An 18,437-nucleotide genomic window follows, 5' to 3' on the forward strand; every position below is an offset into this window, starting at 1 on the left:
AGGGGGAGGGTGAGGGGGAGAGACAGAATGGGGTGATGCGTTGAGGTGCCAGTCCCACTAAACAAAAAGGAAATTGTAGGGCACAGCATTGCTCCGGTCCCTCCAAACTACACACACAAACACACACACACACACTCAGGGTCCAACAATAACAATTGGCAAGTGCCAAATGTGAGTAAAAAGCGTCTTTTATGAGTAAAAAAAAAGGGGTTATTTGGAATCTTTACAAAGAATAAGTAATGTAGGCCACTCAAATCAGTCACATCTCCAAGCATCTTGTACCACTGGAATATACATACATTAAGTCTATCTTATATCTTCAAGATCAGAAAGGACTACAAGCCGGACTCAAACCACAGGGCTATAAACTCTGACATAGGGACAAATTATCTAGCCTGGTCCTACCAGAATCTCGTACATTTCATTTGTACAGAGAGTCTGGCCACTCTCCATTGACAAACGTTAACTTCCTTGAAGGCGGGTACTCTGTTGAAGTTTAAAACTATTGGATCTGCCCAGAGCCACTCTGGATCTGCTATAACCAATCGCTAACGTTTGGTCGTGACGTAACCCTACAACTCAAACTAGCGCACGGCCTCAACGTCATCGTTCTCAGCCACTCCCTCTGTTCGCTGATTGGACCACCAAAAAATTGGCCAGAGAAACCCAAGAATATACCGCAAACCCAGACGGAGTACTGAAGGAAAATGAAAATTGAGTGGAAGTACGTAAGAGGGCGGAGCCAGGCTACAAATTATCTACTGTAGTGGCCAAAAGTGAATTTTGGACCCTATACACAGCACATAACCATCTACAAGCAGCAGGGAAAAATCCTGTGTTTGTCTCATCAACAAAATCACATATGCATGCCTTTTGAAATTAAGCAAAATAATCAATGAAAATAAAAAAGTAGTAGTAAAAATAGTCGGACTTGCACAATACTAGTCCAATAGTGAAACACGAAAGCTTGCATATATCTCCAATCGCCCAAATTAATTCGGTCAATGCCAAAAGCGCAGTTTCTCTGGACAACACTTTTGTTTGTTTTAGTGATCTCAGATCAGGTATTTTTATTTTTTACAATTTTGTAGATGAACATATAAAATGAATCCTGTTCAATGAATACCATGCAAAGATAACACAAATACACTAGTTCAAAGTTTGCAGGCAGGGGAACTTTCCTCATCCTGTCACAATATAAAACAACTGACACTTAGGTCATGTGATACTGACTAGATGACAAACACTCAAAAGCATCAACTAGAGGTGAACCTAGACTGTTTCAGTACAACCCAGAGTATAAATCAAAACATACACAGACACTTTGCATAATTAAATGGGCCTACAAGTCAAGTTCAATTTAATTTCAGTCATTTGTGTTGTTATAGGTGTGTGTGTGCGTGCACATGCATGCAAAGGGAGAAATATAGACAGACAGAGTTGCAAATTAACCCTCTGGAGTCTGAGGGTTTTTTTGGGTTCTTGAGATGTTCTGACATGCCCTGACATTTGTGCTTTTTTCAGTTGCTTATAAACATATTAATGGCAAAGGTGTAAATTCACTCTATTTAGCACAAACAGGGCTACCATAATATGTGAACAACTTGCATGTACATGTTTGTATTTTTGATAGAATAATGTTTATGCATGGTTTTTTTAAAAACAAAAAACTAAAGTTTCTGAAATAAGGCCATAAAACACATTCTAAATATATGTAAATAAGACTTTTGACTAATGGATGTTGTTGCCTAGAATTTTTTCTTCAAAATTATGTGAAAATCATCCTGCCTAATCATTCACATAACACAATACATTGATTTAAATCTTGTAAAACACTTTTTGTTTGGAAAGGCCATATGCGGGTGGGCGTGATTCACACCTGAGGAGTCAATGGGGCCCGCATAATGAGGCTGCATACGTAATGAGCCTTTCATTCAGGTGTGTGACTGAGCCACAAGAATGCAAGGACAATATATAACTGGTTTGTTGTTTTTTCCACAAATTTTGCTTGCAAATTGTACAATATCCAAGGTAAACATTTCTAGTAATTGTGCAGTTAATTGTTCTCATACTGTATTTTCAGATTTGGAATATATTCTCTTCCCAAATATGTCACTAATAAAGCATAATAAAATTATTTAAAGATAAGGCTTATAATGACCTTTTAAGATTTTGTTTACATCTATCCTTATATATATATATATATATATATATATATATAATTTTTTTTAAGGTTATACAATTACAACAACATTTAAAATTGTAACAATATTTCCAGTGTAATCTTTCTTTGTATTCGCGATTCATATTAAAACAGTATTTTTGCCAGCTGTAGTAGCTCCACAACAGCACACATCTTTGCGTTCATTCATTCCGATTAGAACAAAGCAAACAGAACTGACCTAATTCCTCAGCGGGATCCGTTTGCTCCTCGAAATGATACTTCCAGAACTTCTGAGGTAAATTTTTGCAGGATTATTATCAAGACAGTATTATTCCTCACAGCATCGTAAAGTACATAAGTCTGAAAGTGAACTCGCGGTGTGTGTTATCCAGCTGATGGGCGTTTTACAGGTTTGTTTGGATCGGCTCACATTTGCGTTTGAATAGCGCGTGCTCTCCGTGGGCGGAGCACATTAAAACTTAATTAGCTGAGATGAGAACGACTGACATCTCTCTCTTTGCATACATATTACATAAACTGTGAATATTTGTTTTTTATAAAAATTACTTTGTTTAAAAGAAGAGAATTCAAGCTTCATGCCTGTATGTCTGAATGCCTGTTTGACTGAGTATTCGCTGAGTTATGGTTCATTTTCGGACGCGTTTCAGAATGGACTACACTGACAGAGAGGAGGCAGAACTCGCTTCGTGTTTATTTTTCTTTATTTGGCAAAAAGCACAACACTTTGTTTTTATTGTGAGTATACACAAAAATAATACACATTTAACAGAATCGATTGATGTATGAAACTCCAATGGAAAATCAAAGTCAACCGAGTATTTTTGAGTTTCTTTTACACTGCTAAAAAAAAAGCGAGCTGGTATCGCCGGCGATACCGCCGACCTCTGGGGGTTAAACAAGAACTATGGCTGCTTGAGCAATTTTTGTTTTAAATATTGTCATTCTCTTGTTCACACCCTGTCTCTCTCTCTCTCTCTCTCTCTCGCCTCCAGACTTAATCCAGTGCAGTCTAACCATCTGCCTAATTTTAGCTTAAAACGCACACTGAAGTTTCCTCCTCCGCTCTGTGCATCGCACCCCTGTCATATGATCCTTTTATTGAGCCGTTACCTCCTCAGACAGACCTGTCTGAAAACGGCCCACATCTGCGCACCCAAACACACTCCCTGCCCATCTCCGAGTCTGGGCCTGCTCGACTGTACCGGCAACCTTCCAGAGAATTCTCCAAGTGCCAGGACGAACACATGGCGACAACCGCAACAATATTTCAAGGCGATTACGATTACCAGGAGCTATGGCGACAAACAGGCGTTGGATTATGCCGTTACTGTGCCTGATCTTTAAAACAAAGGTGGGCTAAGCCCTGGAAACCCTGAGGAATCCCACACACATGTAGAAAAACATGTACACAAGAGCGGAAAGCGCTACTAATCTGGGAGGACTAAATGGAATCAGTGGGTCTGCCGCGAGCAGTCAATCATGCGCCATGTGGGAGGAGTCAGCCGCCGGGTCAGGGAGGATGCGGTCGGAATTTATGAGCGAATGATGGCATCGTCAAGGACTGTAGGCGAGCGGGCGGGTCGGGGGGCGTCAAGGCCGAAGGACACGCGGAGGATACGGAACACAGAGTCTGATCCGCAGACCTTCCCAGGCCCTGGATTACACCACAGCCCACCCGTTTGCATCAGCCTCTCTCCCTCCAGAGAAAGAGAGAGGAGTTGACAAGAAAGAAAGTGGAAAGAGGAGCAAGAAGGGGCGGAAAGGACAAACATAGTGAGCAGATGAGAATAGCTGCTTGCGTGATTTTACTGTGGGTTGCTGGGTTTGACTAGGAAAGAGGGACTAAAGCAGAAGTAAAGAGTTGAAGTAAAGCAGACTAGACTGGCCCAAATCCTTCAATCCTGAACACCGACTAACTTTGTTCCAAAACATAATGAGCTGCCTACCTAGAGAGCATGTTAATGCATTATAGGTACACTCCTGTCCTGAGTCCTGACACAAAGAAAGTTCTAATAGGTAGTAAATATGCTGCCATCCCAATATGCCTACTTCCCTATTAAAAATAGGCAAAAAACAGCATGCAAAATGAGTAGTATTACTGAATTTATAGTATTCATAAAGCAGGAAGTTAAAAGTACTCTGAACTTTCGCCAAGATTCTAAAGTGCGCATCTGGACTAGATTGAAGGCTACGTTCACACTACAAGCCTTAGTGCTCAATTCTGATTTGTTGCTCAGATCTGATTTTTTTTGTAAAGCTCTGCACATTATGGTTTTAAATGTGGCCAATATCAGATTCCAGTGCGAACAGATCATAGTCCTGACCTGACCCGCATGCACAAAAGAACGATAAAAAGACATCACGCAGCACACTGTCATACAGAATAAACACAGAGAACATTAAAGTAAGTGATTACGCGTTTATTCATAGTGTGATCTGCCGCGGAAGTCAGCTAATTTATGCGCAGGCAATTTAAAAAAACAAAGATGAGGATGTGAAAAAAGAGAGCAGAGTTTTTAAACATTTATGATACGAGCCCTCGTGTTTTGCTTGTATGAGCTGACACTGTAATACTTATGAGTTCTGACACTGACACATCACTGTCCTCTCCACTGACTACCTTTTGCAACCGTCTTGATAACTTTGGGTACATAAAATCTTTGAAGTGACTCCCATGAGCGCAGAATTGTGACGAATGTTGCACTAGAGTGACGGAAAAATTAATTCCTATATGACTGTTCAGACTGCGGTTTCATTGCAAAACATCTGACCTGTATCAGATTTAGTACCACATATGGAAGTGGCACAAATCGGAACTGAAAAGATCAGATTCCATGTGGTTTGAGCCATTCAAACCGTCATGAGAAAAACAGATGAGAGTCACATGTGAGTCACAAAAAAACGGATTCGGCCTACATTTGCCTGCAGTCTGAACATAACCTTGTGAATGGCATAAGCAAGGTAAGACGCATGACAAAAAGACATGGCAGATTTAGTATGTCCATATTTAATTCATATACAAACATTCATCCTATATAGTAACATTTTTTTAACTGTTGCAAAGTTTATACCTGCAAATGTAGCACCTACTCAGTATGCACCTCCAGTTTTGGTCGAATTCTAAGTTAGTATTGTATCATTTGCAGAAGACAATGCCAAGATGCACTGTGACGAGCTCAACAGAAGCCAACAGAAATGTTCATTATACAGATGATTATTTCATGGCTCAAAATTTGTGCTATATTTTTCTTTTCTTATTACAGTAATCAGCTTAGTTAGCTTCGTAACATGCTAATGCTAAAAAGAGAAAATACAAATGTGTATGTACACATCTCAACAGTTAATAAAGTATTCAGGTGTGTAGTATGAATACAATACAGACATACTACATCCACCATGTTAGCATTGTCATGTCACATACAACATCAGTCGCATGACTGAACATTTTAGAACATAGCATGAATACTTCAGAATCTTGGAATAAGCATTAAGTATCTTACAGCTAAAATTACCACGAAGAAGAGAGCCAAATCACTGGTTTGTTGACAATAGAATGTACATTAGCTAGCCTAAAGCATCGATTTTTTAACATGATACAGGTTTCTTTAAACATATCAACTGAAGAAGAAAAATTTGTGGCCCATTGTTGTTGATTTATTGCCAATTTAAAAACTGTTCAAAAACAGTTTTGGAGATTTTGGTCTTTACCCATTCAAGTACATATTAGCTATACTTGTATTACTTGTATTTTTTTTTTGCAATAATTGTACCTGTAGGGTACAACTGTACCTTAGTAATAGCTTGTCACTAGTAGGCCTACCTTAAAAGGACAACTCTGTACCATGTCTCTCTACCCCTAAAAGCTGCATATTAGTATGAACCTTTTAGGCATAAATATGGTAGAAAGATGTCTCCTTGAGGTAACTGCCCTAGTGACAAGCTGTTTCGCCCCTAAAGGTAACATTTTTGCACATTTTTTCAGAGTGTATTACAAACAAGAGAACAGACTTGTTTAAATCAACCAGTTACAAGGTTCCATTTGTGTTAGAACGCAGCCGCCTATGTAGACATTACATAGAAAGGCAGAAAGGGTTTTAAAACAGCTACGGTGATCAGTTACTACAAAGCGCCATCGAAGATCTGCTGATCTGGATGGAGAGATCACGCTAAAAGAGTGTCTAAGAGCTTACACAGAGAGATCATATTAAATGTGTAGTTGTGCGCTGGAGGTGTAGCTGCCGCAATGTATTTGTGTGTAATGAGCTCATGTTCTGTTGTCCCAGCTAAATAAAGCCTGAAGGCACCAATCTCTCTCTCTCTCAGTCTCGGACTTTCCATCCACCTCTCTTCTCCACCTAAAATGCTGTCTTTGTTTTTCCTTGTTCTTTTTAGAACAGAGCTTCTTTCTTTAGTTAATGTAATGGCATAATTAGGCATTCGTTTAAAGAGATAGTCTTTTAGCTTTATGCATTCTCTCAGAGCGCCTTCCGCGCGGCTCGTTCCTTCCCAACAGAAAGCCAATTATGTGAAGTTTATGTGGCTTTGCAAGCCAAATATAGGCAAGACCGTTCATCTCTGATGATAACATGCATGAGTCATAGTGTGTGTGTGTGTGTCTTTGTGGTTGCACAAGTGTCTCAAGTTACAAAGACACCCATGGTGCATCTAATGAGATGAATGTTGCTTATTTATTTATTTGTTTGTTTGTTTACTTATACGCAACTTTTAGAGAGCTGTACTGTTTGATAAAGATTGCTGCTGCGAACGATGCCAGTTGTGTTTCTTTATCCAGCGGGTCAAAGGTCACTGACAGGCAGTTTGTCTTAGCGCGAGAGAGAGAGCTTGAATCTGATTGGCCGTTACATCATCAGTCTGTAACAATGACTTGCCTCATTTCAACTGATTTGGACACCGATTTTAGTTATTTTTCATTCAAGACAGATATTATCTATCATTGACAGAATGCATTAAAGGCACGGGACGGGATCAGTTAAAAGCACCCAGCGTGCGGACACACACACAGCAGGTGAGCAGCCAGCTGTCATATCCTCACGCCTAGTCCAGGGAACATCGCTCTGACATTTCAGGAGCGGCAGAGACAGCCGAGCGGAGCTGTGTGAAATGGCGGCGTGAGAGTGATCTCCAGACACACACACACATATACACACACACACAAGTGCGGTGGATTCAGGGGTTTGAAATGGCGACCGGACTGCCATCTCTTCATAATCACTCAAACCCACACACACACACGCTTATCCACCCACTCATACACACACTAACACACTCTCAGGCTTCTCTAGATATTATCTCCCCTGATTAGCATAATCTAATCAATTTCACAAAATTGTCTTTTAATTACCAGGAGCTCCTCCGGTGTGAAACCCTCGGAGGGCCGTGGAGGAGAGAGATCTTCGGGCGCCCCTCACCGGTTCACTGGCACCTGCTCGTTGCCTGTACACGTTTGTTTACCAAACGTAAACACGGTAGCATTAGCATTACGCCGTTTCATTGGTTTAATGGTAGCTAAAAATAATCCTGGACTGATTACAAATCATTCTCCAAAAAAGATTTTCTACTTTAACACAATTTACGGCCGTTCAATCACTCTTTGTTTGTTTATGAGATTTTGAAGTGTTTACAGGCAGAGACTAATGACTAAAAGTCAGGCTGTAAACACGCTCTTAATAAAACTAGCCCTGTGTAGCAGTGAGTAATCACGGCTGATCCTGCCAGTTTGCTTGTGTGAGTGTGTGTGTGTTTGTGATAGTGTGTGTGTGTACTTTGCCCGTGTGGGAAATGATTAACATCCAGTGACTCACAGCCCCCAACAATAACACAGAGAGGTAAGACAAGACACACAAGCGAGGTAAACACACAAACACGCTAAATCTAGGCCGCGCAACACGCTGCCCGCATGCACCTCATCCTCCTGCGAGAGCTAAAAAATCACAGTGAGGGATGACATGAAAGCTGTTTCTGCTCAAATATAAGAGTTAACAAGTGAAGGTCTGCATCTGAACAAACTCGAGCGGAAATCCGACCGTCTATCTCTCTCGGGAGAGTGACTGTCCTCAGGGAACTCTTGCTCAAACAGCGGACTGTGTGACTCGGTTGTGAAGTTTATTGAGTTTATTTCGTTACAAAACAACCAACTGAGAGAGTGACACTTCAACTGGTAACCTTTAACCTACATGCATGTCCGTCAAATCAGATTCAGCCATTTTCTTGTACTTTCTTAATAATGTTGTCATGTTTATTAGCAGTTGCTAACACTCATGGGGAAAATTTTGAGTGTCAGCCTCCTCTTCCGTGTGCTTTTAAGACCCTCATCACATGACTTGGGACAAACTACAGAAGTACTGGTGATTTTGACATCCCTAAGGTGAACAAGGGGCCATTCACGCCAAACATGCATTTTACTATGCTACTTTTCCATTGTTTTTCTATGTGAGCATGAGTTAGATGGGCATATTTGACCATTGCACTCATCTTTCTCAGTGCCCTTTTCCCCCTTTTTTCATTCTACTGCGCGAGTCTCACATTTTTGAGTTGAATGTGCAACAGGTTCAGGAAATGCAAGCTGATAAATGCCTATGTGCACTAACAACTAGGCCATGGCTCTGAAAATGTTTCTCTCTTTCAAAGAATCACTCAAATCGCCTTTACAGCAAAATACAAACCGGCAGGGAAAATCAGGCCGAGGTCAATATAATCTAAAATTGATTTTACACTGAGCTTTATCTGAAGGGAGAAACAGTGAGAGACAGACAAATCAAAAGAATCAGACAGAGTTCCCTCTGATTACTCCTCATCTCTCCTTCTATATACTCTTTCCCTTTGTCCTCCCCCTCTCATCTGATCATTTCATCCAATCAAGGTCCCACACAGCTGCCACACACAGATGTGGACGTTGAACCCAATTCAAGCTTGAGAGAGAGAGAGAAAACGAGAGAATAAACCTTGAAGCAGCTGCGTGTGACAATGGAAACAACAAATAAAATGCTCACACACTCTTTAAAACACACATTGTCGCTCCTCACACACATACAGTGTTCATACATTGTGTCCATCTACACAGTTTTGATAAGCTCCTCTCTGTGAGATAGCAAGACACTTAGAATTCAGTCTGAGGAATAACAGACATTCTCTGCCTTGGACTGCACCGCAAACACATACAATTGGCCTGTTTTATCTGTTTCCAAATGAATGAATCCAATCTAAACTGAATCCTGCTCCAAACAAATCCTGCTCACAATCGACCCTTGGCGATGTGAGGTGACTATAAGGAGTTATAGTTCTACTATAAAATGGACTATATGTCCTGGCCATGTCAACAAAAAAAACAGCAATATTCAGCATGGCTTTCTTATGTGCTCAACATGACACAATGCAGGCAAGCAGCCATTTAGCATACGCTTTAATTCAACTAAAGGCACGTTCACGTGACAAGCCTCAAGGGCATCAATGCACCTCAGATCATGCTCCACTTTGGCCCCCACATGACAAGTGTTGGTCATGGAAGGGTGATTTTACCATTTATTAATTCACATAGAACATTTAATGTGCTTATAATGATAATTCAGTGAAGACTGTGAAAAACGTTTTTCTGAACAAATACTTTAAATGAACGCATATTTCTAGTTCACTTCCTACTTTCCTGCCTTTGTAGATCTATAGCACTAGCAAGCAAAGTAAAGTGAAAGTGAAAGCACATTTTATTGGTTAGACCTATTGAATGAATATGCCCAGCTCACGGTTTTGATTCTGTCTTAGAGCAGCACTGAATGAGAGTGAATGAACACTGATTGATGTTTGATAAGTTCACCATGTGAGTCAATCTCATTCACAACAAAGGATTATGAGGTAGAAACATTACTGCTCTTAATTTATTTAGGCTATTACGTTTTTATTTTATTTTACTATATCTTGAAAAAGTCGCACCCAGCAGATAAACCATCTTTTTGGAGTATAGGCTATTAGTAGATTTGTATAGACATCAATTTTAATAAGGCATAATGACTCAATTATTCGATTTTAACAAATTGGAGTGAATGATGAATAATAACGCAATAACTTATGCCACCTACTGGAATAACAATGTTAAAATATTCACCATATTAATCAGTAAACTAATCTGAATAAACATATTTTTAACTTTATTTTGCCGGTCTACTCTACTAACTATAAGTAACTTTTCAACTGTCAACTAGCCCTACTAATAGTAGTAGACTATCAGGTTAGAGTTAGGGTTCGGGTTAGTAGAATAAGTTGACACGTAGTTCAAAGTAACTCATAGTTAGTAGAACGTCTAAAGTGGATCATAGAAATAAAATGTTACCCGAATCCTTTTGGTAAATGTATTTAAAAGATTCGTGTCACTGCGAGTCAAAATCTCCACCACCGCCCTTAATATGGCTTTGAGACTGAGTCGTATAACTTAATGTATTATCATTTCTCTTTGGTTTTGCATTGGCACCGCCCCAGACAGTTGGTAATGTTGACATGAGTCATTTTACAGGGACAGTCTCCCTAGAGAAACCTGAGGTTAATGCCAATGGTAATAGCACACTCCCCCCTGTAGAGTTCAAACATATGTCCTTTCGGTTACTAACCCAGATATTTAACCACTACTCCATACTAACCTAATTAAGTACGCAAGCAAACTTGAAGGGCAAGCGTAAAAATACCAAATTATTAGTAGTATTTAGCAGACACTTTTTATTTAAAGTGACTTACAGTATGCTAATTACAGGCAGAGTCCCACTGGAGCAACCTGAGGTTAACATCCTTGCTGAAGGGTAAAACGGCCACAGAGCAGGACTGTGGCTTTCTGCTCCTGTGTTATATACGAGGGATTAAACTTGTTTCTATTCTTCTTTTAGAAAACGTAACATGTAACATCTCGTCTGGGGTTAAACCAGGAAATGTACTTTTCGTAAATTAGCTATCACTTAACATGACTACTGCAAAGCTCTAAGGATACATGGGCATGTTCAGAACAGCATATCACCATACTAGTACTACAATTCCAACAGGATATAGTACGCATGCCATGCATAGTATGCAAATATACTATATACAGAAAATACCTGGATTATTTTGGGCTAAATATTTCACACTGTACTGGGTTTCCTACAGTGCATTGCGGTCAAGCTGGCCTTACATTTCCTGTGTAATGAAAATAAGCTTAACTTTAAAAAAAAAAAAACTTAATTCCTGACTGAATACTGAAACGGACTGCGAATAATGTTAAAACTGAACTGTGTCATTTCTGAACTACTAGCATCAAACAAAACTGTACAAATAATGATAGTTTTCAAACAGGTTTTAAACAAACTCTCCCCTTGTCTTCTATTGCTCAGATAAACAAAAAGCTACGCCCCAAACTTATGTCACTGGTTAAGCCAATGTTGCTATGTCAGGCTGGGTGAAATTCTCAAACAACAGTCACACTTGTGTTTACACTTTTCAGTCATCTTACAAATGGCTTACTGACTCTGAATATTAACTTGGGATAGGAGAACTTAAAAAACTGAGACAATTTTACACACTTAGGTTTAAAATGCAAAAGAAAACATTTATTTCAAGGGCTGCATGATTAATTGCAATCTCGATACAGCTTAGTGCTGAAGCCATGTAATTAAATATATGTGGCGCGTTTCATAGTGAAGCGCAGAACTGTGCTTTTACACGTGAGAAGTTCATGATCCAGAGTGTTCAGCATCTCTGAGAAGCTCGGTTTGCAGTAAATGCTGCTCCATCTCTTAAAATGAAGAAATGAAGATGGCCATAAATATTAGTATTGTAATTTTACTGTTTATTATTATATCATTTTTCTTGAATACTTGATTTTTTTTTACAGTAATAATAATTAAAATAAAAATGCAATTTTCCAAATGCAGCCCTATTTATATTTTGATGTTTCATATTTTCTTTTAAAATGTTAGTAGACAGTATACAGATATACTGCGCAGTATAGTACGCAGAAGGCTTGTGTTCCATTCTGTACACAGCCAGGGTTCTTCGCACCTTACTTAACATGGACTCTCTGTTGTCTCCCTCTAGCTCTCTCTCTTTGAGCGTTTTAGCTATTCTTTAAACATTCATTAACATTGAGCCGTCCCACAGCCAAATGCTGAGCTCGGTCTTTAGAGCGTTCAGAGAGGTCGCTGACCTCTGAGGAGACGGAATCGAATAATGTTTCCATTTCTGTCCCTTCAGCCAATCAGACGAGCGAGGGGAGGGAGAAAGAGGAGAGGAAGGAGGGGAGGGGCAGCACACATCCTTCACGCCTCACTCACAACCAGGAAGACAGCCTGCAGAGATACAGAGCGAGAGAAAACACAGCCGTTTCTCTCTCTCTCTCTCGCTCGGCTCACGTATCCTGACATTCCAATCTCCTCGGAGCGAGAACAACAAACGCACTGTCATCCTTGTGGAGGCGGCCATCTTTGAGAGCCGTGAGTGTGTGTCTGCCATTACAGACGATCAGATCAGGGGAAGAGCGCAGGTCGCTGTTAGTTTAGAGTCTACTATTACCTGATACCCTCACGAAAAACCACAGCAGCGGGAGGGGAGACAAAACACACACACTCGTCTCCACAGATGGACATGTTTGATGCATTTGACTGAATCGTCCTAATGCAGTTTAATGAATGTAATAGACTGTGGTGGTAAAATTAGCTGATGGTTTAAGCCCTTAATGGTCTCCTAAATCACCTGACAGGCAAACAGTCACATCTCCATCACACACACACACACACACACACACACAACGGTTGCAGCTCTGTGCCTTACAGATGTACCTGTAAATATTCTCTCGCTGTTTAAACATTCCGTTCGTGCTGATCCTTTCAAGACGTTATCAGAGAACATGACACACGACTATCTCACAAAAACACACACACCCAGCTTACAACAGTATTCATGTCTCCTGCTTTGATTGTGACAGAGTGTTTAGTCTCTGTACATTTGACACAAAATGATTTGCTTTGAAATGCTACACACACATACATACATTTACTTATCCATGTAAATGGGGACACTGCATAGACTTCTATTGTTTTTTTATATAGAGCTAGCTATAATAAATGCAACCTAAGCCTAACCCACACCTTAACATAAAACTTGCTGAAAAAAAAAAATTTTTTTTTTTACTTTATTCTTATACTGTTTTTTCAAATGAGGACATCCCCAAAAGGAAGTTTCGTCAGGTTTAGCTCACTTCTGGGTAAAAATTTGTCCCCATATATAAAATAACAGGCATACACATGTACACAAAAAAAGCAGAAAAAAAATACAAAATACTGTTTTGATCACCTTGATTTATTTATTTAAAAATTATGATTTATTAAGTCACTTTTAACCCACAGCAAGTTTTTTTTTTTTTTTTTTTTTTTTTGCAAATCAGTGGTGGCCGTTTTTTCTCCAAAGTATAGCAAAGCAACGCCCCCCATAAACACACATGTCGCTTTCACTTTTGACCGCAAGTTGATTCTGCACTTCCTGTGCAGCTACAATGCTGCAAATCAGTGAGAAAAGCTGAGAATGTGGGTGTATTTGTTCACACGAAAACACACTAATGGCACAGGCTGTTATCCGCGCACACACATTTAGTGCTTCAGTCCTATGAAGCAACTGGTGATCACTTTTAAACACCACACTAGACTGCTAAACTGTTCTAATAATATAAAGGAAAAGTGTTTGTGTTTGTTGAATGTGGCTGCATCTGACAGGTCTCTCTCTCTATCTCTCCCCTCAGCTCTAAAACACATGCACTGACAGACACTGTAGACATTTCAATAGCAGATGGCTGGACACAATCTGTTCCTCTTCTGCAAAACATATCAGACCAATGAGAGAGTCTGCATATGTACAGTGGAGTCCAAAAGTCTGAGACCCAAATACGGTACTTAAAACCTAGAAATTAAGTTCCAGGACTTTTTTTATAACATAAAATTAAGACATGTATCAAATTATCAACCATTTCTAGATCATTCATCAAAATTAAAGTGCTCCCATTTATGCTTCTATTATGTGAATATTACCCTTCCATTCAGTGTGTAATATAGCTGTTTGTGAATGTAAAAGGTCTGCAAAGTGTTAAAGATCAAAGTGCATGACAATTCTCCTAAAAGAAAGAATCGATTCGTCAGCAATTCCAGTCTCATTCCATGTTTTAAACACTGCCAATTCACTTAGCATGCATTTACAAAAGGGGAGGACGTTTGAATTGATATGGAAAAAAATGATGCCATGGTTAATGTTCGTATTACTATATATAAGCACTGAGGAAGTCTCCGGAGCTAAAATTTTGATTTGGTAATAGGCGCTTTGTTTCCGACACATGCTGTAAGCGGTAGACTAATCACAACAGACTGGGCCATCTGACCAATGAGAGCACAGTAGGCTCACGGAACGGAGGGGTTTAGAGAGACCAAATCTTTGAACGAACCGTTTTCAGACTTTTTGAGAAATGAGGTGATGTGCAGTGTATATTAGAGGAAATTAAACCTTTGATGCATGTAAATCTATTAGGAACCTTTAATAGGGGCACTAAGCAAATCTGTGAACTCTGTACAGATGTTCTTGATTCTGCTGAAGCAAGTCCCCACAAGGACAGTAATACCAGTAATTTCTGGTATGAGGAAAACAGCTTTGATGAGGAAAACAGCGTATAAATCATATGAAATTATGTTTTTTTGAAAAAGTAAAAATGCATAAAGTTTTCTGTGAGGATTGTGTTTAGGGGTAGGGTAAGTGGATGTAATATACAGTTTGTACAGTATTAAAATCATTGTCTATCAAAAGTTATAAAACATGGAAACCCAATGTGTGTGTGTGTGTGTGTGTGTTCCTGTGCACATAGTGTGCTTGTGTGTGTTCCTGTGCACATATTGTGCTTGTGTGTGTTCCTGTGCACATATTGTGCTTGTGTCCTGTGCACATATTGTGCTTGTGTCTGTTTGGGTGTGCTTACTGTAATCACACAGCGTACAGTCATCTCAACACACCTTTCTCTATTTCCACTTGTGAATTTGTTTGAGTGTGTGACTAACCTTTATTCAGAGCGGCAGAAAGTCTGAGCTCTCTCTTAATTCTCAAACAAAAATGTATGTTTTGCCTGAAAGCAAATAACACAGTGGTTTTGAGTGTGTGAGGCCGCTATGTGCTTTTGATCCACAAACTCCACACCTCCGTCAGTTTGATCGGCTGCCACAGCAAATCGGAGTCCAGAAATTATTTTATATCTCCCTGAATCACTCTGATGAATATGACAGAGAAACTGGGATATCCGAATGGAAAGTGTAACGTCCATATTTCAAATGATTCCATAATCCACACAGAAAACCAGAGATGTGCTGCAATAGCCATCAGATCATTAGCCCAAAGAATAAGGGAAAGTGTGTGTGTGTGTGTCTGTGTGAGTGTGAGAGAGAGAGAGAGAGAGAGAGAGAGAGAGAGAGAGAGAGAGAGAGAGAGAGAGAGAGAGAGAGAGAGAGAGAGAGAGAGAGAGAGAGAGAGAGAGAGAGAGAGAGAGAGAGAGAGAGAGAGAGAGAGAGAGAGAGAGAGAGAGAGAGATAATCCGTCCTGACTGTTTCCTGTGAAAACAGATGGAAAAACAAGAGTCTTTTTTCCTGTGCCTGGTCAGGCTATTAATACCTCTGAGACACACACACACACAGACCTCTATATACACCAGAGACCCAGCACAGTTCAAAAGTCCTGTTATACAACCTAAGATTGGCTATACAGGCTTGTCATTAACACAAAACACACTCTAATATCACACACTTCCACATGCACTAACATCAACCCCTTATTTCACACGCTATCAAACAGGCATCCAACACACACTACCTCTATAGAAACACCCGGCTGAAAGAGCAAATCACACACACACACACACACACACACACACACTGAAAGACAAAGACGGGCATTTGGTTACAATTAAACATGTCAGAGACACAAAACCAGGGGCAAACACATTAAACTCTCTTTCTCTACGCAAGGCCTCATCAATAGTGAATGACAACGTGCTAAATGCTTTTAATTGCCATCAATTGGATCTAGAGAGAAATGGAGGGAAAACCTCATAAAACATGTTTTGTTTTTCCTTAAGGCTGCAGTTAAAAATCCAAACGTTTTTGTCCAAACCTACGGGCGGCGTGAATGCAATATTCATTTTGCTGCAGGAGAACAATCCATGCATAACAATGAGATTTGCTAATGAAATCAACCATCAACCTACAATACATACATATTAAAGCAGCTTGCGCTGTCACCCGCTTTGTGCATCGTTTGTTCCTCCTGCCGTCTCTTCAGTCTCCCTCTCCCTCACTCTTTCCGACCTTTCTATCTCGCGCTCACCTTGAGTTTTAATAGCTGTATTAACACAAAATGATGATCGCACATTTCCACTTCTTTGACCTGTGTGACACGCTCACACACACCTGTGCAAAGAGGTGAGACCCAGATGCGCTGTGACTGTAGTGACATAACTGAGAAAGATGCGAAAATATCTTCTAATGTTTGATGAAGCACTACTACAAGATCCAAATCATTACAAGCAGCCAAAAAATAAATAGACCGATAAATAGATAGACAGAAGGGTTGTACAATGTAACAGTGAACATTCTGATGACAGACAGACAGACAGACAGATAGATAGACAGATAGATAGATAGATAGATAGACAGACACAGATAGATAGATAGACAGACAGACAGATAAATAGATAGACAGACACACAGATAGATAGATAGATAGATAGATAGATAGATAGATAGATAGATAGATAGATAGATAGATAGACACAGAGTCTATCTTTTTCAGTATCAGTTCATTATCAGCTATGCGTATCGGCCAAAATTTTTCATCCCGATACAGCAAGAGAGAGAAGGAGAGTGTGTGTAAGGAGTGTGTGAATGGCCATTTCTCCCTGCTGACACAGCCTCCATCTGCCACTGAGCCGTGCAGAGAGGCACAGCGAGAGAGAGAGAGAGAGAGAGAGAGAGAGAGAGAGAGAGAGAGAGAGAGAGAGAGAGAGAGAGAGAGAGAGAGAGAGAGGAGGGAGGGCAAGAGGCAGTGCTGGTGTGATGGAGAAGGAGAGAGAGCGCTCACGCTCACCTTGGTGTCACCTCTGCTGAGCTGAACGGGATGATGGGATAGGTAGAGACACAAAGACGCTCTGCCCTCTCTCCCACACACACACACACACACACACTCACACCTCTCTTCTCTGTGCTCCATCTCTTTTCTGATCGCTCACACACGCACAGAGTAATGGCACAATCTGTGATCACTGGAGCTGTTTGAGCCAGATATCGTCTCTGGGGGATTTACACACACAAACAGGTGCACACACATGCAGAAATATGCACACATACACACCAACCTAAACGCGCCGTCTCATGAGATCCCTGTCTTTCTCTTAAAATGCACACACACACACACACTGTGGAATACACACACAAACAGACACAAAATAGGGCAAGCAGAGAGATTTTTGACACACTTCTAAACACACACACAGAGAGCCTGAGGGCAGGGTTTGAAATGAGAGGCAGCGTTTTAAAGAGCTCGCTGAATTCCACCTGTGATTAGTGTGGCTGCAGGGCTGATGGATCACGGCGGACACATTTCACTCGCTCGCTGCTTATCTCTCTTTCCCTCCCTCCTTTTTTCTCTCCGCTCTCTTTTCCTTTCTCTCCCACTCCTTCCCTCCCTTTTTTCCTCTCCGTCTCGCTCCCTCTCATCCTGGCTCTGATTTTTCACTTTTCTTCTCTCCTCTGCGCTTTAAATCCTCTCTGTTCGCATCGACATCTACACTAATGCCCCCTCTTTCTCTGTATTTTCTTTCGCCATCTCTCTCGCTCTCCGTGTGTGCCAGCAGGGAATGACCTAGCAGCTGGGTCCTCTGGAACAGACCAATAAAATACTAAATATCTCCCTGCACATCACCCACACACAGACACAATGCCCCCCTCTTCCCTGGACCATCTGCACGCCAAACCATCCGTCCCTCCCCCCTGACACTCAAGACCCTTGTGAGCTGTAAACAATAGCCAGATATGATGGAAAAACGTTCTTGTTGTATCTGTGGCTCTAAACCACCACCCTGATTAGTGACAGACCAATAAATCGATACTTCGCAATTTTGAAATTATCATCACACTGGGCGATAATCATGTTTTTTCTGTTGTGGCTCCCCATTGTGTCACTTCTGAAATCTAATTAGTTTTGT

The 18,437-nt window shown here is 40.5% G+C and overlaps 1 protein-coding gene and 1 long non-coding RNA gene across 20 annotated transcripts in view; one reads left to right on the top strand and one right to left on the bottom strand.

Moving 5' to 3' along the window:
• Positions 1 to 6,502, top strand: part of LOC311092527 — a 10,387-nt gene extending 3,885 nt beyond the window's left edge. Inside the window, exon 2 of the long non-coding RNA XR_014608252.1 lies at positions 3,178 to 6,502. This is a non-coding gene — a long non-coding RNA (uncharacterized lncRNA). The remainder of the gene's footprint in view (positions 1 to 3,177) is intronic.
• The window catches only part of baz2ba (bromodomain adjacent to zinc finger domain, 2Ba), a gene marked incomplete at its 3' end in the record, with an annotated part of 93,650 nt that overhangs the window by 53,277 nt on the left and 21,936 nt on the right, over positions 1 to 18,437 (bottom strand). The gene's annotated exons all lie outside the window — the stretch shown is intronic.

The sequence above is a fragment of the Abramis brama genome (assembly GCF_963993115.1).
Source record: "Abramis brama genome assembly, chromosome: 11".
In the NCBI taxonomy this organism is placed as follows: domain Eukaryota; kingdom Metazoa; phylum Chordata; class Actinopteri; order Cypriniformes; family Leuciscidae; genus Abramis; species Abramis brama.